Source organism: Ursus arctos, unplaced genomic scaffold (assembly GCF_023065955.2).
Source record: "Ursus arctos isolate Adak ecotype North America unplaced genomic scaffold, UrsArc2.0 scaffold_16, whole genome shotgun sequence".
NCBI lineage: Eukaryota > Metazoa > Chordata > Mammalia > Carnivora > Ursidae > Ursus > Ursus arctos.
Window position 1 is genome coordinate 18,845,604 of NW_026622830.1, and position 23,587 is coordinate 18,869,190.

General features: G+C 49.9%; 1 long non-coding RNA gene across 6 annotated transcripts in view; it reads left to right on the forward strand.

The window, feature by feature from the left end:
- The window catches only part of LOC123001289 (uncharacterized), a 61,248-nt gene extending 38,193 nt beyond the window's left edge, over window positions 1-23,055 (forward strand). Inside the window, exons 2-11 of one of the 6 annotated variants that reach the window (XR_008959357.1) lie at window positions 7,865-7,929; window positions 8,923-9,069; window positions 9,364-9,467; window positions 11,711-13,369; window positions 13,769-13,873; window positions 15,383-15,537; window positions 18,118-18,567; window positions 19,565-19,632; window positions 19,758-19,890; window positions 20,140-23,055. This is a non-coding gene — a long non-coding RNA (uncharacterized LOC123001289). Of the gene's footprint in view, window positions 1-7,864; window positions 7,930-8,922; window positions 9,070-9,363; window positions 9,468-11,710; window positions 13,370-13,768; window positions 13,874-15,382; window positions 15,538-18,117; window positions 19,633-19,757; window positions 19,891-20,139 lie in introns of all 6 variants that reach the window. The other 5 variants (XR_008959358.1, XR_008959361.1, XR_008959360.1 and 2 more) reach the window with 5 other exon arrangements.
- The last annotated feature ends 532 nt before the right edge of the window (window positions 23,056-23,587 follow it).

The window sequence follows — 23,587 nt, forward strand, 5'->3', positions numbered from 1 at the left end:
AAATCTTCACGTTCATGTGCTCCATTGGACAATAGACAAGTACATAATTATCTCTTCTTCACCCATTATTCTAACTCTTCTTTGATAAATCACTAAGCCTCATAAGGGTCTATGAATTTTATACCATATTTTTAAATTAAATTGATTATTTGTCAGGGCCTCACAACAATTTGCTTGGGGCCCCATATACTCTAGGCACGGCTCTGCTCTGGAGGAGGACTTTCTAAGAATCTTGAAATGCCCCTAACTCCCCAAAGGGAATATTATGCATGTCGCATAGCTGGTATTTTATGTTGTATCACCTCCAAGAACTCTCTCGATTTGGTAGATATCTGTCCATGTGTTTTTAAGCGACGTGATAGCGGGAGTTCAGTCAAATAGACAAAACTCTATGGTCACCGAAAGGAAAATACCTAAGATAAATTCGGTAAAAGCAAGCCCATGAAGGGCTGTCGCAATGATACCCACACTGTGTAGCTCTATGAGACTGAGTAGCTATTATTATCCTAATTGAGAGATAAAGCTCACACTGCTAATGAGAGATGCGGGTGAAGTTCAAGTCTCTGTGAATCTGAGAAAGGGCACACAGCCAAGCACCTGGGGAAAATACCCATGTTTGTAAAAACTGTGTCCGAAAGGCTAAACTTGAGGGCAGCTAAGGCCTTTGAAAAGCCACTGAGAATAAAAACGAGGGTTTTTCTTGTTCAGAGACAGTTGGCAGAGAACGAAGGAGAGCCCATAGTACGGTGTAATGGTACAGCATTGACAGTTATCGGAGAGAATTGAGAGCCGCTCAATTCATCAAGGCAAAAAGCCTTTAATCTGGAAAGATTGAAGCTGAAGATAGGGAAAAGGCAGAAGGCACACCTCACTGCTCTTAATTAATTCAAGTCTCCATCCCACATGAATTATAGCCCTGGGTCCTGAAAGGACTTGCAGAAGTCTTTGTGGGAGCCCTGTCAGTCTTATTTGGAGAACTGTGTAGGGAGAGACGCCAGAAGACCGGGGATGGGCACGTCCTGTCTTGATTTTCAAAACCTGGGTTCTAGAAATTAAAGGCTTGAGTCCAGTTTCTGGTGATGAACTAGAAATGATTATTTAAATGGTGTAGGGGTTCAGGGCACTTAGAAGAGGAAGTAAGAATCAGTTTGGAGCCATCACAGGTTCACTAAGAACTAGTAATTCTAAAATATCATTCACTTTTCTGGAATTCTTAGATTAGTGCTGTGGACATTTGTTATTATTTTTCATTCCCCCACCATTTCGACTGATCTGGGGGAGCTCTCACCTTTATGAATCCTGGGGAGATGTGGAACTTGTCTTCCACGGTAAAACTGAAGATGCCATGTGCTCAATTTCCCAGGCTCCCTGGCAGTGAGATCGTTGCCAGAGTAATTTATCCAGGCTAGTCTCCAAGGAGATCTCTAGTGACAAGCTATGGCAGGCAAAATAATGGTCCTCCAAAGATATCCACATCTTAATCCCTGGAAACTGCAAATATGTTAGGTTACATGGCAAAGGGCAATTAAGGTTGCAGATGGAAATAAGGCTGCTGATCAACTGTCCTTAAAATAAGGAGCTTAACCTGGATTACCTGGGTGGGACCCATGTGATCACATGGGTCCTTAAAAGTGGAAGAAGGAAGCAGAAGAGTCAGAGAAGGAAATACAATGATGGAAGCAGAGCCAGAGAGATGTTACATTGCTGGGCTTGAGGATGGAGGAAGGGGGCCATGAGCCAAGGAATGTGGATGGCCTTTAGCAGCTGGATAAAGCAAAAAAAAAGGAAAGCAGCCCTGTCCATCCTTTGATTTTAGCCTGGTGAGACCTGTTTTGAATGTCTGACCTACAGAATCGTAAGATAATAAATTTGCATTGCTTAAGCCACTGAATTTGTTATAGCAGTGATGGGAAACTAGTATACATTCAATGTGTCTCTGAAATTGGCCTTTTCTAGTGGAGTGTTTTACTAATGACTTGGATCAATAGTTTTCAAACTAGATTGGGCAGAGTTCCAATGGGGTGTCTTAGAGGCTACCAAGAAGGGAAGTTGGGAAGGGAAAGGCAGAGACAATGAGACTTTGGGACACCCCATCTGTGCTGCCACTGGAACAATATTGCTTTTATCTATATTAAATGTTGGAATTCTATGAAAAAGTTTGAAAGCCATCATTGACATCATAGATAAACGTATTAAGTATAATAATAAAAGAGAACATTTACTGAAGTTTACGTAGACTGGACGCTATGCTTAGCAGTGTATGCATATTGGTTGATCCTCATAATAGTTTTAAGAAGTAGATATCACCTTTGCAGTTGGGGAAAATGAGGCTCAGGGAAATTAAGTCACTCAACCGAGGTCCCACAGTGTGTAAGTAGCAGAGATGGCATTTTAACTTGGGGAATCTGACTGTAGAGCCAACACTCTTAGGCAAGGGCATCAAGCATTTAATTGGCAAGAGCTAGTTGGCGTACCATATTGATGGTACAATTCAGAATTCAAACATATTTGTATGATAGAAAACATTTGTTTGGGGGGCGCCTAGGTGGCACAGCAGTTAAGCATCTGCCTTTGGCTCAGGGCGTGATCCCGGCGTTATGGGATCGAGCCCCACATCAGGCTCTTCTGCTATGAGCCTGCTTCTTCCTCTCCCACTCCCCCTGCTTGTGTTCCCTCTCTCGCTGGCTGTCTCTATCTCTGTTGAATAAATAAATAAAATCTTAAAAAAAAACACATTTGTTTGGGAAAGAGGCAAAGTCCTGCATTCGGGTTCAAAAACACAATTACATCGAAGTGTGGGCAGTTCAAGGGGATTGGAGGTTTGTTGCAGAGAGCTGTTTGCAATGGGTGGAAGGTCACCACTTTCTGGGTGTATTATAAGCGTAAGATTCCAGGACCGTATGGTAAGAAAGTCCTTAACACGACAGAACGGGCTGCCTCATGATGTTGTGAGCCCCCTGTCATTGTAGCAGTCAAAAAAAGATTGAGTTTGTGGTGGTGGGGAGTTGATTTAAAGTCCCTTTAAAATTCTAAGGTCTAAGGGTTGTTGTGCATAGGGTCAACTGACGGGAAGTCTTAGTGCTTGGCCTAAGCAACCCCACCTTCTCGAGACTAATGAGGCAGAGGGAATTCTAAACGGATAGATCCCGCTTCAGGGTGAGGCACCCAACCTACGGGGCTTGTATTTTCTCCTAGAGGAAGGGGGAGCCCATAGCAAGTGTTGAAGCGGCAACCTGATAGGAACAGGTCTGCGTTTCTGAGGGCGCGTAGATCAGAGGGGGAGAAGTTGAGTCGGGGGAGCAGCTGTTGAAAAAGCGTTAGAGAGTCACGCTTTTCGGCCCCGGAGCAGACTGAGCCAGAAGACTGAGGCTGAGAAGGGAAAAGAGAGAGAGGGCGGAGTACGGGACAACACCCAGGGGAGGGCCGGGCTGGGTGGAGCTGTGCAGAAGGGGAGGAGCTGGTGCCCGCGGGCTGCGGGAACTCCAGGGCACGGAGAAGGTCTGCATGGAAGGTTGGGGAGGAACCCTGTGCTAAGTCGGTCATAGACTTGGTGGCCTCTACAAATGTCTTAGTCAGAAGTGGGTCAGGAGCTGGAGGTCCAGCATCAAGACAGGTGGAGCCCTGTAAGCCCTCCTCCGCCCGTGATTTGCCGACCTGGTGAGGACATACTAGAGCCTGGCAATCAGCCTGGCAGTGGGCCTGGCTTCTGAGTGGGATGTGGGCTTCCGGGGGGGGGTGCATTGGAGGCGGCAGAGAGAGCCTGCCTGTGAATCCCACTGACCAGGAGTTCCAGCACGCCCGCACCCCCTCCTCAAAGAGTCTGTATTTACCAGACATGAAGGCAAGGCACATGCACCCACTGTCACTTCCCTCTGGCCTCCGACTAAACCAGTTCACCCTCTCCAGGAATCCAACCACCTCCACCTGTCGCTCCAGAACACTCACGTTTCCCATGGCTAGAGCTTGTCATCTATTCGTCTTTTACTTCTACTTCCTTTTCCACACATGACATCGTCGGAGCCTCAGTTTCCTTATCTGTAAAATGGAGATCATAGTAATCCTTATTGTACAGACAGGGATTGCATGAAAACTCGTACGTGCAGTGAGTGCTCAGTAAAGACTAGTCATTGTCAGGGAGGTGCACTCAACCAGAAGATGAGAAGTCAGGTTATTCTGATGCGAAAGATGGTGTGATAAGGCTTGGCCAGGCTTGGTTGGAAGGAAGATAGGGAGAAGAGAGGCCTAAACATGGAAGTGAGATCAGACACACTGGGGAACAGGGTCAAGAGGGGGCAGGATGATAGTTTGGGGCGGGACAAGGCCAGAGGGTAGGGAGCAGCTTAGGCTATGTGTCCAAATGCACCTGCTCGCGTCTCTTCCAGCCGCTGAGTCTGATGGCCAGGTAACCTGGGTGCGAGGCTCAGGATGGGTCAGCATAGATGTGTATGTCTAGGTGGCCCTCTGTAGTCACCTGCAGTGTCTAGAAAACCTAGTTCCATTTCCCGTTTCTGCTCTTCCGCACCACGTGACTTTACAACCCACTTCCCTCTCTCCAGTAGAGGTCTTCAGCTGTGAAATTAAGGCGCTGGGTCGTGTTGTCTCAATGACCCCTCCCAGCTCTGATATTCTAGGACACTGAGCCAATTGTCTGACGGAGCATCCTCCCTGGCCACAAGTAATTAAACTGGATGACAGCTTTAGATCACCTTCGCTGAGGGCCTACAAGGTGCCAGGTCATGGGCTAGGGGTCATTATATGCATAGAAGCATTTTATTTCAATTACAGGGTTTACTACCATTAAGGCGTTCTGAGCCCCACCTTGACAGCACATCATCGCTTCTAGTTCTTTCCATGTCTTATTGCATTGGTGACGTGGTGCCATCTTCCTTGAGCTCTTGAGCAATCTCAACAGTGATTTCCACTTTCTTTCTAGCCTCAGGTTGCCTCAGGAAACTCCCCTCTCGATTTTACCCTTCTGCAATCCTCTTCTGTTTATGAAATCCCCGGGGGGACAGGTCTTATCTGTTCTATATGTCATGGCAGACACATGTCCAGGCTTTGTCAGGCTGTTGACAGTACCCATGATTCCAGGTATCTTGAATCCAGGGCCTGCTAGTACGCAGGAAACTGGGATCAGGGAATAACCCTCAGGGGTGGTGTGGCAAGATCTGCACGGGGGCCAGAGACCATCCAAGCGGACTGAGTTCCAGCAGCCAGTAATAATAATGACGAACATTAATTCGGCATATTTTCCAGGCACTGGGTTAACCCAGTAGTTCTCAAGCAGGAATGATGTCGGGATTTTTGGCCATGTCTGGAGATAATTTGAGTTGTCACAAGTGAGGGGAAGGCTTACTACCAGCATCTAGTGGGTGTACGTTGGGCTAAACATCGTACGATGCACAAGGTACCCCACACAGCAAGTGTGATCTAGCCTGAAATGTCACTAGTGCTGGGGTTGAGAAACTGTGGGTCAAACACTCTACATGCATTACGTCATTTAGTCATCAAACTGTCCCTCTGAAGCAGCTGCTACTGTTATTACCACCCCCCCTGTTCAGAGTGGGGGAACCTGCAGATTAGAAACATGAAGCAATTCACCCAAGTTCACCAAGCTGGAGAGTGACAGAGCTAGGCTATGATCCTAAGTCCTGATTCCCAAGTCCCTCCAAAGCCTGCATACGTCACTACTTCGTTGGGAATGAAAAGGTCAGGCCAACTGAACTTGTAGGTCAGGACAAGGAACACGGCTCGGGAGCTGATTCTCAGAGGTTCCTGAGGACTCCAGGGCCCCCTAAGGTCCAGTAACGACCAAGTCTTGTTGCCATTGCAGGAGGACATGGAAGCTCAGCCCCCACCCCCTGCAGGGGGCATGGTCTCCCGGGGGTCCTTGGATTGACCTGGGGGGCTGATCTTGATTGCTCTCAGCTGAGCTGCGCTAGGGAAGGCAGGACATCATCCTAGTAACTTCAGCATCAAGTCGCATGGCTCTGACGTCTCTAGCTCTGGAATCAAGCGCGGGGAGGAGACTCTGACAGCTGGAGGCACTTGCTTCGAGCCAAGTGAGAGACGTGGCCACGCGCCAGAAGCCACGTCTCCTTTGATGTGGCCTGCAAACGCACTCACAATATCGGCTCAACGGGAGTCGACAGGTGCACAGACGCAGGCCTGGTATCCAGTAGGCCCCTGATAATGAATGAACGAACAAATCAAACAGGAGAATGGAGACCTCTTTTGTGAGGTCAAACCTTGGACTACAGTGAGAGGGCTCGGCAGAGATCACGGAGGGGAAGGCAGGGCCAGGCCTGTGGGGTGATGCTTTGGGGGTGGGGTAGTGCCACGTTCTCCAGAGGGGTCAGCAGAGCAGCAGCTGGAGCTGTGTTTTCTAGAACACAAGCCACGGGAGACTGCGGCGAAGTCTGACTCCAAGCACCTTAGGGGCTTGACTAATGTTTGGACTGCATCATTGGAATGTTTGGCAACCAGGCCTTAAACTCAGTGACCTCCCAGACCCAGGGGTTGCAGAGCCTGGAGAAGCCTTCCTCCCCGGGACATCCCCTGGGTGGGGGCTGAGGTCGCAGATGGACACAGGGATTTAGTGAATTGTTCCTGAGGTGGAAATAATTCTCAATATTCTGGTTTCCCCTCTCCAGGCCCTTTCGAAGACCGTATTTACACTGATAAACTGGCCTCATGGAGTCCAGAGAGATCAGCTCAAAGCACTTAACTCTGGATGCTTTTTTATTGTTGTGTTGTTGTTGTTGTTTTCCTCTGTGGGGGCAAGGAGAGGGGGGGATGGGGGGAAAGGGAACTGAAATTCATCGGTGGTTTATTTTGGGTTGAGTGCTTTTCCTGGTCACATTAAGGAGGTGGCAGAGTGACCTGCAAAGGCGCCAGGCAGACCCGGGTGGCCAGAGACTCCTAAACCTTGGTTTACTCTTCTGTAAAAGGGGATAATGCTTGTACGTATTTTCTAGACTTGCGATGACGATTTAATGAGCTAATACACAAGATGGGCTGAGTCTAGCAGCTGCCACAGGATAAAGACCTCACTGAATGTTAGCCAGCGATGTTGCTATTTTAAATTTCTCACTCTTCCCCACCCTGGGAGGTGGGACTCATTGTCTCCATTTATGTGTGAGAAAGTCAAGGCTTGGCGGGGTTACCGGGGTGCAGCTTCGCTCTCAGTTCCTCCGGCAAGTCTCTGCTGGCTTCCAAGGCCAGGGCAGGTGTCCCCTGTCCATGCAGCCCAGGCCCCTGCTCTTCCCTCCCAGCTTTCATTGCAGCATAGAGTGAGCGCCTGTTCACTGTCCCAGCCCCTGCCACGTTGTGGGCCCATGAGGACAGCCTCCGGGCCCAAAAGATTGTTCTCGGTTGTGACGAACACCTAGCAGAGGACCCGGTTCATGGTGAAAGCTGAAGGGACCTAGGTAATTCGGGACCCAGCAGTCTGAGTTGGGTTTGCTTCTTTCTTACAGCGTGTGTGTGTGTGTGTGTGTGTGTGTGTGTGTGTGTGTGTGTTCTTTCTTAGGAATGCTGAGTAAAGCGGGTGGCTGGGGACATCCTTTCAGTGTTAGCAGGTCTCTTCTCTAGCATAGGGACAATGGCAAACTCAGCCTATTTTCCCTCTCCATGCTGCCCACCTCTCTCCACCAATTTCTACACAACCTAAGATTCCCAGAGAGAAAGCCAATGTACCATCCATCTAGAAGAGATTGGGAGTCAGTTATACGTTTCCTTGGTGCAGAAATACACAAATCACAATGGATCCTTGCAAGTGTTGGGGAAACAATGGCTGATTTCAGCATAGGGTTCTAAATCTTTCAACGACTGTCAGTTTTCTTCCTTCACTTTTCATTCCTAGCTCATCCAGTTCTCCAGAATCCCATGAGGATTGCTCAACACGGAATCTCGGCCAGCTGAAGGAGGGTGAGCCCAACTCCATAGAGGAGCTAGTAATTAATTAGTTAATCCAATGGTTTGAGTTCCTCCTCTGTGCCCAGCCGTGCACTAAGCACTGAGGGTACAATGCAGGAAGAAGAGAGGCAGGCGCCTGACTTCCAGAGTTTACAGTTTGGTGGAAGATAGAGGTGACAGTCATACAGTCACACTATGGACGTACGTAATGAATCCAAGAACTACGCATAGGTATAATTGCTCTGGAGGAAAAAAAAATAGTTCTGTGAGGACTTGACCTAGATTAGGTGATCAGGAAGAGTTCCCTTAGGAAGTAAAACTGGGCAGAGATCTGAAGAATGGATAGGAGGTGGTGGATAGAATGTTCCAGACAAAGGGAACAGCTTGTGCAAAGTCTCTGTGGAGACCTGGAAATAAACAAAGGCGTTAGGGTGAGAACATGGAAGTTGAAGGTACACAGGGTGTAAGCCAGGCTGGAGAGGCAGGCAGTGACGGCCTGTGTGGGACCTTGCAGGCTAAGGTTAGGATTTGGCTGCAAGTCTAAGAAAAGTGGGAAGGCATAGGAGGGGATTTAGAAGCTGTGATACATTTTGGTTTATTTCTTTAAAAGATTGTTCTCGCTGCTGTGGGAAAATGAAGAGTGCCTGAGCGCACATGGGGAGACCAGGGAGGAGACAAAGCTGGTTGTCCGGGGGAAGGCAACCATTGCTTGGACGCAAAGGGGCAGTGGGGATGGGGAGCAGAACGTGGGCTTCGGAGGTAGCCATGCGGGGACCGGGATGAAGGGAGCTGTCCATGGAGACTTCCAGGTTTCTGGTTTGGCAACTGGCAGGATGGTGGCCCCACTTTGGGACCCAAGGATGCTAACAGAAGGTGAGGTTGAGGGGTAGAGGGAGGCAGACGAAGAAGGTGACCTTCGATCCAATGAGCTTCAGGGCCCACAGGACATCCTCGTGGATGCTAGTAGACAGTTAGAGGTATGTGTGTGCCCCTCTCGCTCTGCAGGTCTCCTGAGAACTGACCCTGCAGCTCTTTAAGACTCAACTTCATTTCTCTGTTGCTGCTCAGTTTTGATCATCGTTGAGCCACTTGAGTTCCTTTCCTTTCGTATTAAGGTTTTGGAGTGAGAAAATGTGGTCCTCCCAAGAAAAGGTAAACCTGGTTCTACTTATTACCACTGTTAAGGAGATGAGATGAGATGCCACCGTGACAGGGCCCCCAGGTGAGCCCCGAGACTCTGTGTCCCTGAGAGGCCTCTGAGCCTCGGTCTGGGACAGCTTCGTCTCACCTGTGTGGAGCCGGTGGGAAGGGTTCTCCTGAATAGGAGGTGGCATCTATCTTTATCCTGGCCAAGCAATTGTACATCTTTCTTTTGTCATTTTTAATAACGTCATTCATCTATTTACTGATTTATTTAGCCAACTTTTATTGAATATACTGATTTAGATTCTGGACGCAGAGGATAAGACAGATGGAGTCTCAGCTCTCATGAAGATTGCACACCAGTTGGGGAGACAGGCAACAATCAAGGAAACGAATATGCAAACAAGGTAATTTCCAATGACTCTTGGGAAGGCATCTGAGGAGTGACATTGGAGGGGAGCCTGATGAATGAGCCAGCCAGTCATGCAAAGGCCTGGGCGGTGATGGGGGACAGCTGTGGGAGCACCCATGTGTAGGTCCCGAGGATGCCTATTTGAGGAATAGAAAAGAGGCCAGGGTGCCAGCTCAGTAAGCAAGGGGGAGAGATGGTGGAGACCACAGGGGCTGGACCATGTAGGCTATGGTGGATTTTGTTTTAAGTGCACTGGGAAGGCAGAGAAGGCTTTAAAACAGAATGGTCTGTCCTGATTTGTCACCTAGAAAGATTTGTCACCTACACTCTGGCTGCTGTGTAGACGATACATTGCTGGGAGGCCTCGGGTCGAAGTAAGGAGTCCGGTGAGAAGGAGGTTGCAATTGTCCATGGAAAAGGTGCTGAGGCCTGGCCCATGATGGTGGTGGCGGCCATTGACTCTGAAGCCTTTCTTCTGTGCGCTTATGGGAATGACAAATGTCCCATGCCCAGAGGGACTCTATAATTAATTCTGTCATCCATTGCTCACCATAGCTACCACTGTGGGTATTTTCCAAAACAAAGAAGGGCGAATGAGTATTTCTCTCTATTAAGCCATCTGTAAGGCTCATTTCTCTTATAGTTTAGCATCATTGTTGAGTTTTTTTTTCCACCAACTAAATCATTGATCATTGTGATGGTTAATTTTATGGGTCAACTTGAGCAGGTCACGAGGAGCCCAGATATTTGGTCAAACTGTCTTTTGGGTGTTTCTGTGAAGGTTTCTTCGAGTGAGATGAACATTTAAATAGACTGAGAAAAGTAGATGGTCTTGCCCAATGTGGGTGGGCCTCATCCAATCAGTTGAAGACCTCAGTCCGTCAGTTGAATAGAACAAAAAGGCAGAGTAAGACAGAATTCTTTCTGCCCGACTGCCTTTGAACTGGAACATCAGCCTTTTCCCTGCCTTTGGACTCAAATAGAAGCATTGTTTTTTCCTCGGTCTTGAGCCTGCTAGCTTTTAGACAGAAGTTATACCCTCAGTTTTCCTGGTTCTCAGCCCTTTGGACTCAGGCTGGAACTAAACCATTAGCTTTCTTGGATCTACAACTTTCTAAGTCACCCTGCAAATCTTAGAACTTGCCTTCCTCCATAACCACTTGAGTCAATTCCTTATAATAAATTTCTTTGTGTGTGTGTGTGTTCATACAAATGTAAATATATGAGTGTGAGTATACACTTTATATATATACACACATACACATTTGTAGACAGAAGGAACAAATATACATATATATGTGCATGTATATACACATCTCTTTGTGTGTATACATATATGTGTGTATACATACATACATACACATGTGTGTATTTTCTTACATGTATGTACACACATTTTCTTATATGTATATACATGTGCAGATCCATGCACACATCCTATTGGTTCTTTTCTCTGGAGAACACTGCCCAACACAATGAACCCGTGCTGTGTGTTATTGGGAAGACCCAGGAACAGAGATGGAAACATGGTTGCTTCTCTGGGCACGGACATGGGTCTGCAGTCTAGATCTGGTAACAAACATCTAGGTTTTGGGAAATACTCCTGGAAGATTGAGCTATATTTTCAAAAGCACGAAAAGGCATGATTTTGTTTAGGAAAACCAGATAGTTCACGGTGCCCAGATCATAGTTTTGGCGCTAGGAGCAGTGATTTAGCAGGAAGGATACAGGGAAAGGAGGGTGGAAAGGCTTTGCGTGATGGGACGTGGCAATACGTAGGAGCTAAAGAAGGTTCTAGAACAGAGGACTGGCACACGTAAGGCACACTCGAGAAAGGCCCCCTGGTGGCCGTGAGAAAGGCCTAGAGAGGGTGAGGCAGGGAGCAGGGAGTAGGGTTAGGAATCTACTGCCATAATCCCCTGGGGATGGAGGAACAGCCCCTGGGTTCAGGCCTGGGTGTGGGAATGGAGGGGAGGGGCTACCTTGAGAGATGCTTCGAGGTGCTGGTGGCAGGGCTTGGTGGTGGTTGGACACAGAGGGAGCAGGAGACCCAGGCTAGGAGAAGTCCCAGGTTTCTGGCTTGAATGACCGGGAGGATGGCAGCAATGTGACCATCGATTATTACAGTCAGGAAAGCCCCGTGTTTCTGTGTTTTATAAAATAAATCAGAAAGACATTGTTGTAGACTGTTTTCCACTTCCTCCTGTATCTTTACCCTTTTGAAATATATCTTTGCAGCTCCAGTCATCAAAAGACGGAGTCTCATTTCCCCTCCCCTTGAATCTGGACTGGCCTGTGACTTGCTTTGGCCCAGAGGAGTGGTGGACGGGGTGGCATGCCAGGTCCGAGACTAGGCCTCAAGAGGCCGTGTCAGAACCCTGTCCAGCCATCGTGTGAACAAGGCTAGCCTGTTGGGTGCTGAGACACCCTGTGAAGCTGAGATGAGCCCTCCCACTGTGGCCGTCCTGGGGCAGCCAGCCTCTGACCGAGGTCTCTGCGCGGGCTCAGCCAAGGGAAACTGCCCCGCTGAGCCTCGCCTGAGCGGCGAGCCACAGAATCATGAGTGGAATAGATGACTATTGTTCAAGCCACTAGGCTGTTGGGTGGCTGGCTGGATGAGGGAAGTGGTACAGGTATTTACGAAATAGACATAAAGCTAAAATCAGTGGGGGATGGTGTGTGGTTATTATCATATAAGCCTGACTGCACTCTGCAGGCGTTCATGAGGGTGAAATGAGAATAAGAAAGCTCCTTGATTTACCCTCTCATAAAGTTCTTAGAATATTTAGTTTTAAGGAATCAGAGTACGTTTTTCCGGAAAATTCATTTTGCCCCCTTGATCACCTTAGTCCTCATCCCTGTCGCAATGGAGTTGTGGCCTCTTTGAAGACACACAGTCCTGGTGTGTCCAGAACTTTCCTGGTTTTGGCACCGAAAGTCCCACATCCTGGGAAACCCACCAACTTTAGACAAACCGGGACAGTGGCTCGCCCTATTGTGCTTTGCTGTTTGCAAGTTCACGTTCACCCACTGGCTTCGGATGGGGGCGGTGGGGGCCGGGGGGGTGGTTTGCTGTGGCTCGTTTCATAGACAGGGAAGCTGAGATCCAGCAAGTCTGAAGTGCCCCTCGGACCGCCCAGCTGGAAGGCAGCCAGGAGAGGAGCTGGACCCAAGACAGCGGATGCTCACACCTCAGTCTGTTCTCGAACACCTGCTACACGGTCAGTGACACCGGCCCCTTACAGCCTGGCCGTGGCAGTGAGGAGCTGCACCCCAGCTACTCTCCAGCACGCCAGCGTCTCTCCATCTGAAACATTTTCAAAAGCATCGTTCGAGGTCTGACACCAGGAGAGAAGAGCTCACGGCTTATTTCATAGCTCACCCCACGGAGCGCGGCAACTCAGGCCACGGCCAACCCTGACGCTACCCTCTGAGGGTTGCTGGCAGCTCCGATCTGACAAAGGCAATGCAGATGAGACTCGGCTCCAGAGAGAGACTTCGGAGAATCCAGAAAAAGATGAGGCAGCCGGGGGAAAGGGATAGGAAGAGAGAACTGGTTTCGTCTCTTTCAGGAACTGTGTTGATTCTTGATCGTGAACTCTTTGTTTGAAAAGAAAAATCCATTTTTCATACATTCAGAATTCCAAGCTGCCGAACATTTGCTCCCGTGATGAGACGCATTCAGAACAAAAACGTGCAGCCTGATTTGTCTTTCCTTGAAATCAAAGGCACTGTTCTGAAGAGACTGCGCTCGCCACACAAAGATAGCAGATGTTTGCCGGGACCGAGCTGCACAGGCATCCACACGTTCAATCTTGGGAGCATTTTGGTTTTTGAAAAGAGGAACAGTTTTGTGTCATTCCGTGATGCACGGAAGCTTCTGGTACTGGTGCTCAGGTGGGGTGTGGATGAGGGCGGGTTTGCTTGGGAAGGCTCTGCAGGGGAGGATGGGGCGGGACACATCCCATCATCAGGCGCCCGCCGAGCACCCAGTGTCCGTCCGGGATGGCGTTAGGTGCAGCAGCTGGGGGTGCAGGGCCTTCAGGGTGCCATGGTCCTAATTCTTGCCCGCAGAGAGTTTCTAAGTCTAAGACTTCCTACCCTCGCGGGTTCAGAAAGCCGATTCTAAAGCTAGTTCTTTTAACTTCCCAGGTGTATTTCCCTTCTGCCATTCCTGCCTCTCCCAGATTTCTCCCTGTCCCTCATCCCTGGGATGTAATCAGTTCCAGAAACCTGCATATTCTATCCCCCCAAAATGGAATTCAGAATCATCCCCTGTTTCCATTTGCAATGCAGATTTAATCCCTTCTGCTCATCTCCGAGCCACCAGAAACACCCGGTTACACCACCCACGCTGTCTTGCAATGATCCGTTCACAGTCACACCGGGAGCCCCTGGAGGGTAGGTTCACCTTGACTTTCTCAGTAGCCAGCCCAGGGTCTGGTATCTTCCTGGGGTTCGTCAACACGCATGAGTGAAGAAGGAAGTAAGAATGTGAATGATGGAATATTCCTTAACCACCTCCCACCATGCCCTTAGGCCCCTCTGTCTCTGTTCCCACAGCCCTCTTTTTTTTTTTTTTTTTTTTAACGTGCCAACTCCTATTCATCCTTCAAGATCCAGGGCCCATGTTGCCTCTTTCAGGAAGTCTTCCTGACATCCTCAGCCTGTGTGGCGTGTTCATTTCTCCCTCTGCGCTTCCACAGCGCTCTGTGCGTGCGCAGAGCAGAAGACATACTTTACTGACTAACGTGTCTGAGTTCTTGCTTGTCCCTGCCAGGGATGGCAAGCAGACTTAGCTTCACAGCTCTGTTCTGCCTGATGTTGCTGCCGAAGGAGTGTTGAGCTGGATTCTGGTGCCTTCTCAGCAGTGTAGTCATATATACGTCATGTTGCTATTTTGTATAATACATATAATTTTTCAGTATATTAGAAGGAGCAGGCCCATTTCCTCAGCAGAAGTAAATCTAAAGAACATGACATCAGTGATAAAAGGTAGTGATGCAGACAGGCTCATGGGGGTCAGCCTGCCGGCTGGTGTGGCTATCTGGAAGATGAAGCCTGGTTCGTGCAGAGAGGCTGAGGACTGCTGAGCCCAAGGCCTGGGTGGGGAAGGTGCGTGAAGCTACCCTTTAGCTTCTGTTCTGTTCCCTTGTAAGATGGCTGCTAAGAGAGGAAGTTCTCTTGACTCGAAGCTTACTCTAGGCCAGGCAGGTGCTGGCCACCAGGCTCTAAACTCTAATAGTTATGGGGGTAGACTTTAGGTTTAGAAAAATCGGGTTAGAATCCCCACTCTGTCATTTCCAGTTGTATGATTTGGGACAAGTTACTTAGCTTCTTGAAGCCCCAATTTCCTTAAGAGGAAAGGGAGCTTCATCCTAAGTCAGCCTTTGTAGAATCGCTGGTATGGGTCAGGCAGCGTGCTTTGTGTTATCTACTCTTCCCAGCCACGACCAGGGAGGTACCATTGCCGCCCCCATGTCACAGATGAGAAACTGAGGCTCTGGATGCTTGGGTTAACAAGTCCAAGTCACTCAGCTGGAAAGCTCGCACTCTGGGTGGAACCGTAGAGCCCGACCTCACCACACTCTGGGTGGAAACCATAGAGCCCGACCTCACCACACTCTGGGTGGAAACCATAGAGCCTGACCTCACCGCTAGTACCCTTAGCTGTGACTCTCATTAATCACTTTATGGTAAAGATTTTTGTAAGAATTACAGGAGTTAATTTTTAAAATGGACTCTAAATGCTTAATAAGTGATAGCTTTTTACAATACTTTCAGAGCACTTTACGGAGTGTGCAAAATGGACAGACTCACATTCCAAGAAAAACCAAAAGGGCCTCAGAGTTTTGAACACAAAATATTTCAATTCTAATGATAATTTATTTTTATACTATAAACATCAAGGAAGAAGTAACCGACTCCTTATAAAGAATATGAAAATCTGCTGTCTCGAGACTTCTCCTTTGCTTGCTTTCCAAAAATGGAGGAGCCCTTACAAGGTTTCGAAGGAAGAAAATCAGGACCTAAGAATTTTGAAGACTTCCTATTTCCAGGAACAGGTAGACGTTCTTTCAGGTCCAAGGACTCAAACAGACTTACAATAGCGATGTAAGACAAATGAATGGAAAGAAGGCGGGAATGGGGAATGCAGGTATCAAAGGGCACGCGATTCTTACTTTTTGAAACTTAGACCCCCTGGTTCAGAAATCCAGGAAGCTGTATTTTACTCCTGTGCCCGTGAACTCTCATGATTTCACTCACCCGCTCATCTGCTTCTGCACCTTCCCCGAGACCAAGAAATGTCTTTCCCCATGATTTTTTTTTTTAAAGATTTTATTTATTTATTTGACAGAGAGAGAGACAGCCAGCGAGAGAGGGAACACAGCAGGGGCGTGGGAGAGGAAGAAGCAGGCTCATAGCGGAGAAGCCTGATGTGGGGCTCGATCCCATAACGCCGGGATCACGCCCTGAGCCGAAGGCAGACGCTTAACCGCTGTGCCACCCAGGCGCCCCTTTCCCCATGATTTTTATCTCTTCCTTAATATGGGCTCTATCACTTAATTCAGAAAAATAGGGATTAGGAGGCCCAAGGTGATTAGTGGACTTGCCCCGGTCCCACAACTATTGAGGGGTGGTGTGGGCTTCCTACTGGGCTCTTGCAGACACGGCTTCTGCCCGACAGTGGAGCCCACCACCCCAGAGCAGAGCTGGGACTGCCGCGGCCCCCTGCCCCTGTGAGGCCATTTCTGTAGGCTGCCTGGTTTTGTGTGGTTTGGGGCCTCGGGAGGCCGCTGCCCGCTCTCTAGTGCTTTCTTCTGGGCAAAAGGACGGCTACCAGTCCTGACTCGAGGGTCTCAGTTGCTTTGCGGGGCAGGGACTGAGTCTTCCCAGGCCACGCCTGGCCCCAGAACCTTTCTGCCAGGAGCTTTCTTTAGGGAAGTCTCTCTGATCCTTGGCCAGGAAACCAAGAGCGAGCAAGTCTTCCTCTTTCAAGATAGCCCGCTCCACTGGCCGAAAGGCCAAGACAGAGGGAAAGGGCCTGGCATGTCACACTCATGGTTCTGGCCTGCCTTTTTTTAGAAAAGGAGCTCTTTCCCATGGTGAAGGGGAGAAGTCAGACTTTCCTGTTCCTCTTGGGCCGGGCGTGAAGCAATCTTCAGCTCTGATGTTGACACCAGGTCAAACCCCCAGACCTTCTCTCCGGGCCTGGCCCCTTGGACTTCTGAGCTCTGACCTTGGCAGCAAGAAACTGACCCACTGGCTAGGGGTTCCACAGCAGCAGGCACTGTTCAGGGCCCGAGCAGAGACGGAGAGAAGCAGGGACCCTGCCCTGGGGCACGCCCCTCGACTTGGCCCCCAGCTTCAAGGCACACTGGCTGGGAGGCCCTGCACGAGTTACTTAACTTTTCTGAATCTCGGTCTCTCGACCACGAAAAGTGGAGAAATTGCACTCTCTACACAGAGGGGTTATTTATAGGAAAAAATGAGAAGATCTGCGTGGAGAGCCTGGTGTAGGGCTTGGCCTATCGTACACCGTCCATAGACACTAGCTCCTGTCCAGGTTCCTGAAGTTCGTTCCTCAGCCTTCATCTTGAGCAATCACATGGTACATGGGAGTAGGGGTTGTACGCTTAGAGGTGAAGCTTCTGGATTTCACAAGAACTGGGTCCAAGTCCCAGCCACCCCACCCCCCCAACCCGCCCCACGTACCAGTAACAGTGTGAACTTGGAAAAGCTCCTTGCTTTCTCTGAGCTTGACTTTTCATCTCCCTTGCTCGGTTCTTGTTGGTGGGTGGTGGGGGGGGGATTTCTGCAGGTGCTAGGCATATGGCAGACACACGATAACCGTTCTCGTTATTATAAAGGAATCAAGTCAAATCCATCCAGTGGATGGCCTGAACCTCGATCTATGGGGCAGACCACCATCAGATATGTGCAGATGGGTCTGTCCTCTGGCCTGGTATGTGTGGTGGAGAAAATCTAATGCAAAAATTAAGGTCAGAGTGGCTTTCTTGGTTTGATCATTCACTTTTTTGTTATTCCCAGAGCCTGGCACACGGCCTGGCTTATTTTAAGCCCTCAATGCATACTTGTCAAATTAAAGAAGGCTTTGCTAATGCCGATAGAGTTTTGTTCTGAACGGGCTGGCTCCCCAGGCAGGGCCCCATGCTTAGAAGGGCTCTGTGCATGGTTTAATGTTCTCCTGTTGCCACCTTGAAACTCTTAATACTTTTTGACAAAGGGCCTGTCATTTCCATTTTGCACTCGGCCCTACAAATTACGTAGCAGGTCCTGTGTGCTGGCAAAGAAACCTAGAAGAAAATCCAAGCCACTCAGGCTGACTTGCCTGCTCTGCCCTGTTGTCTTGCTGACCTCTGTGGCCAGAAGCCACCACGCTTCCTGAACTCTAGCCACTCAGACCTGTTCCTTTAACAGGTCACACCCCCAGCTGCTCCCCAGCTCATCCCATGGTTAGCTCCTAAGTCACCTCCACCGGAAGGTCCACCCTGACTACCCTCCCAGCCACTCTGTCTTATTAACCTGATTTATACTCTTCATATCATTATAGCCCCTGATTCTTCTTTCTGCCATCCACTTGTTTCTTATTTGTTGACTTGTTTATTTTCTGTTTCCTGCAGTAGACTAACCCCCCCGATGAAGGGAGCAGTCTTCCTGTCTTGTTCCCGAAGCATTGCACAGCCCTTGGCACGCAGTTGGTACTCAATAAATGCTTATCGGCTTCAGAATGAATGGAATTGGCAGCGTTGGATTTTCATCTCTGATCTCCTGGGACTCTCTCAGATGGGAAAGTCAGGGCTGAGCTGGCAGCGTGCCCCCCGAGGTGGGGACAAAAATGGCTGTGTGGGTCCCCAGCCCCTGCTGCTGAGCAAGGTGGCCACCTTGCCTGTAATCTCCTGGCCACAGAGGCCGGGCTCCTCTCTCAGGCCCCTGCAGTGGGAGTCCACTCCGCACACGAGCACTTAGAAAGGTCTGAGCAGCTGCTGCGGACCAAGGGGTGGGAAATCAGAGCCTGATTGCTATGGAAACACTGGGTCAGAAGCCATTTAATCAGCAGCTCCATTTTGCAGGTAAGAACATTGAGCCTCTGGGAGAGGAAGAAACTTATTCGGTAGCCATGACAATAACAGCAAAAATCCAAGCCAACCCAAACCAAACCAACTAATCAAACAAAAAGAAAAAACACAGTCAGAGGCAGTACAGCATACAAGGGTAGCATTAAATGCGTTAATATTTACAAGGTACTTAGGACAGTTTCCTGCACAAAAGAGTTCTTTCACTGTTCCAGGAAATTTGCAAGACCCTTACTCGTAGCATTTCATTGACTCCTCCCGGCAGCCTATCGTACTGCATTCCCATTCCACAGATGAGGAAATGAAGGCCCCCGCTGGGGAGTGAATGGGCTGGGATGTGACCCCAGGCTGGCTGACTCTAGGGCTGGGTTCTTAGCCTCTTCCCTGGGTGGCAGTTAAGGGTAAAGCGGGCCTGGCATCTCCGTGCTCTTTCCCAGCACCGGGCAGGCGACTGGCCTGAGTGGGAAATGCCTCTGATTCACATTTGCTCTGCTGGGAAGCCACCTTACTCATTGGCTCATTCATGCTGCAAGTATCTTCTGCCGTCTCCCCTGAGCGTGGTGTCGTGCCAGGAGCTGCAGGCAGATAGGTGAAGCCAGACATCTTCCGTGTGCTACAGCAGCGGTCCCAGCCTGGGGGACTGGCAGAAGTGGGCCACACGCCGGAGAGCTGATGGGCACAGGCCAGCTGACTCTGCTGCCCCTCCTAGGGTCCTTGCCCACCCTACGTGGAAGGTGCAGCTGACACAGGGGTCATGAATGGCTGGGACCCCAGATGTACCAGAGGAGACCATGCATGGTCAGCGCTCCTGGGCAAAGTCCCACGGGGAGGGCTGTGAGGGAGCACTCTGGTAGCTTGCGATGTGTCTGAGAGCTGTGCTCCCTCGTGGGCCGGGTGAGCTGTGAACAGGGGCTGAAGGCCCAGTGGAGGCCACCCCTGGAAGACGCCAAGAGCCTCCAGCAATGATTGCAGATTCGTCTCTCTTCCTTTGCAGCCTGGCTGTCCTGCCGGCTCCCCACACGCCGTCAGGAGCTTCTCAGCAGGCCCTGTGCTTCTCTGGAGGTGAGCGGGCCTCTTCCGTCCACAGCGGAGATCCCAGCCCCATGGCGTCCATAGACTTCATCTATCTATTAATTCACACACTCAATACTTTCATTTGACAAATATTTCCTGCATTTCTCTTGTAGGCTAGGCATCGTGCTGGGCTCTGAGGACACCTCTGAAAGTAAACCAGTCATAACTTTTCCAGGACCGACCTGTTAGCAGGCCAGCATACATAGAATAAAGCAAGGAGAAAAAAATAATCACACGCCCTAAAAGGTACACCGAGGGAAAGAATGGGGTGATATCCTGTGGTTTTGGAGCTGACTTCTCTCAGCTCATGAGAGACAACTGTTAAAAATTCAGGAGTTTCAGGAGCGGGGGGGGATTAAACGCAGGCACGATGAAAAATTGTGTAAATTTACAAGGAAATTATGTGAAAAGTAAAAATAAAAAAAATGCATCACTTCTTAACTATTTTACTCTTCTCTCTGCTCTTGAAATGATTTACTCCTGTTGTATCCATAGGATAGAAACACCCTCTACCAGCGTGTCACCGTGTCTCTCTACCAGCGTGTCACCGTGTCTCTCTTCCCGACACTGCATTCGGTGACCACACCCGGGGAGCTTGACATTGACTCTGACGGGAGTCTTTATTAAAAACGCAAAAACTGGCAAACACAACAAATCAGGGCTTTTGTTTCTCTTGGGAGCCAGTTGTGAAACATTTCCAGCGCACCACTGGGATCCACGAGCGTGTAACAGAAGAACAGACCTCCGGCGGGGAGGTCAGGGCGGGGGGTGTCTCTCAGGAGGGGGTGTTTGTGCCGAGACCCAAAGGACCCGAAGTGGTCGACCATGTAACCGAGCACATGGAGTTTCACGCGGAGGGAAGAACAAGGGCGAAGTCTCGAGGCGCGGTTGTTTCTGGGAATGAAAGGACCAATGGGGCTGTTGAGAACCACGGACAACTGTGGTGTGGCGAGTGCGGGGCGACGAAGCTGGAAAAGCGGGCAGGGGCCACACCTCACCGTGCCAGGGAGTTTGCGCTGTGTTGGAGGTGCCGCGGGAGTCCATCGGAGGGCATGGCTGGGGCCTGCGGGGTCCCCTCGGATTCCAGAATGTTGCCTCCAGGGCCTTCCGTGTCTGTGCTCTTTCTGCCCCAGCGCTTTCTCCAAAACTGCAGGGGGCGGGGGCAGGAGGACAGGAAATCTCTTGGGGTCCACCTTCAACCATGGGAGATGGAAAGTGGCGGATCATTCAGGCACCCTGGTGGCCTCGAGCACCTTAATGACCTCAGCAATGTCCCCTGGGGTCAGCTGGGGCCCTTTCTCTGTCTCCCACTTTCTGCTCCTTGACTCATGCTTCCTGGGATCAACTCCCAAATCACTTACCTGCCCCACAGTCCCTGTCTCAAGCTCTGCTTTGGGGGGCCACCCACTAAGATGAGGAGTTATATGGGGGTGATGGGAACACAGTGAGCGTGGAATGAGTGGATTGGGGATGGGCTGGAGGCGTCACTTCTGCCCCCTCCGCTTCCTCTACCTGTGCCTGGCGCTCTGCCCCCCTCCTCCAGGGGCCCCTCTCCCGGGCCCCGGAATCGGTCCTGATCAGGGACAGCCTGCTCCCTTTGCTGAGGCCTGAGTGTGCCAGATGTGGGGATAGAGGCCTCACTGGGTCTGTGCCCCGTGCCCACCCCTCCACGGTGGCCTGGGGTCAGGCTCCTGATGTACGTCTCACTAGGCTGACCCCTCACCAGCTGGTCCCTGTCTTCTCCTGAGGGTGTGCTCATTCTGTCCTTCCCCCATGGTTCTGCCGGTCTGCCACCTAAATCTGACGGTTTGGCGAGCTGCCCAAGTCCCCGTGGGGGGGCATGGCTGGTCCCCAGCACAGAGTCTATGCCACATGGACCTCCATCCTGTGGGTTTCTCAGGTCCTCTGCCATTGGCTGTAGTCCTACCCTATTGGCTCAGCCTGGGTCGAAGAGGATGCCCAGTCTGCCTCTTTCCCAGTCCTCCAGTTGAGCAGAGGTGAGCAGCTCACCTAGCAGGGTAGGCTTCAAGACCTGCTTCTATTGTAGTGAGAGGGTCTGAACTGAGCTGCTAAATGTTGGCGTTGTGGGTGGCCTATGTGCTCAGAGTAGCCTCTATACGCCCCTTTCTGAATCTCTCCCTTCTTGGCCCTCCAAAAGCCGTGTCCTTCTAATTCCCCTCCACTTTGTACCCCCCGCCCCCCAGCGCAGGCCCTCCATCAGGACACAACTTGCCTGCGGCAGTGGACCCCACTCCTTCTAGGACGTTCTTGCTTGGCTCCATGCCTGGGAAACCAGCCTATTCTCCTCCCTCTCCCCCGGGGGCCTGGCTCTTTTCCCCACCATCAGCTCCTCCTGCTGCTCCCTTCTGAAGCTCTCCAGAACATTCTGACTCATCCTCTGACTCAGGTGGAGTCTATTTCTGTTCCCACGTTCTGCTCCCTAATGGGCTGGAGATCACAGCTGTCACTCTGGGAGTGGGTGGGGGGCTACAGCTAGGTTCCCGTGTGTGTGCTTGTGCCTGTGTGTCCACGTGTGTGCAGGAGGCACTTCCCCCAAGAGCCTGGGGAGGGCAATTCTCCTCTTCCTTCCCCACCTTATATCCCCCCAGCTCCTCGAGAGCAGACAAGCATCCTCCAAGGCCCCGGGAGAGATGAGTGGTGGCACTAGCCAAAGAAAGCTGCACTGCGGACCGTCACAAGATGATTGTATTATGGAAGATGCTTTTTAGCAAAGAAAGTCCAAGTTGGTGACTGCTTAAGTCAAACCCTGAATCCCAGAATGTCTACCTAGGAGAGCTGGCAGGAGCCTAGAGGTTGAAGGCAACCACCCACTTGATACTTTGGGCCTAAAAGAGACCCAAATTGGTTAAGAACCATGTCTGACATCAGCCAGCAAGCAAGTGGCCGAACTTGATTCGAATCATAATTATTTCATGCCCTCCGTTGATGTGAGATAGATTTCCTGTCCTCTCTCCTGGTCACTCTCTAGGCAGGAGCCCCCCTCCTCTAGGTAGAGTGGCCAGGAGCCACCTGTAGCTGTTAGCGATTGAAATGTGGTGAGTCTGAACTGAGAAGTATTGTAGGTATAAAATGCATGCCAGATTTCAAAGACACAGCATAAAAAATAATAGGAAAAAAATCTCATTAATGATTTTTTACATTAATTGCAGGTTTGAGATGGTAATATTTTGGATATATTGGATTAAGTAAAATATAATTAAGTTAATTTCGCCCATTTCCTTTTACTTTTTAAAAATGCGCCTACAAGAAAATTTTAAATTCCATGTGTAATTTGAATAGGTAATGGTTCATGGTTGTGGCTCCCATTATGTTTCTATGGGGGCCGATCAGCCCTCAGGCCAAATCTGGCCCAGTGCCTGTTTATATAAATAAAGTTTTATTGAAACATAACCAGGCTCCTTCATTTACATAGAGTCTATGGGCAACTTTGTTTTACAATAGCAGAGTCCACTATTTGAGATGGAGACATTTTGACCCTCAAGGCCTGGAATATTTACTCTCCCGCCCTTCACAGAAAAATTCTGCTGACTCTTGTGCTAAGACATCAATTTCATGAGAACAAGGATTATGAGCTTGACACACAGTAAGTGCTTAATCAGTATGAATTGAATGAATGAATGACTTGGTTCATTTTGGAGGGTGCGTTTGTGGGAATTCCAGGCAGAGAGGATAGTGTATGTCCAAGCATGGGGCCAAGAAGTAGCACCGAGCACGCTGGTGATGGGGGTGTCTGGGGTGGCCCTTTATAGAAAATTGTCTGATTCTAGCTCTCGATGTCTATATCGGCCTCCTCCTCGATGCCTTCCCTGGTGCTGTTCTTTCTCAGGCAACCACCATTCTGCCCACATAAACCCCATCAAATCATCGAGCTGCTCCAAAATCTTCAATAGCCTGGCCATCGCTCGTAGGAGGAAGTCAAAAC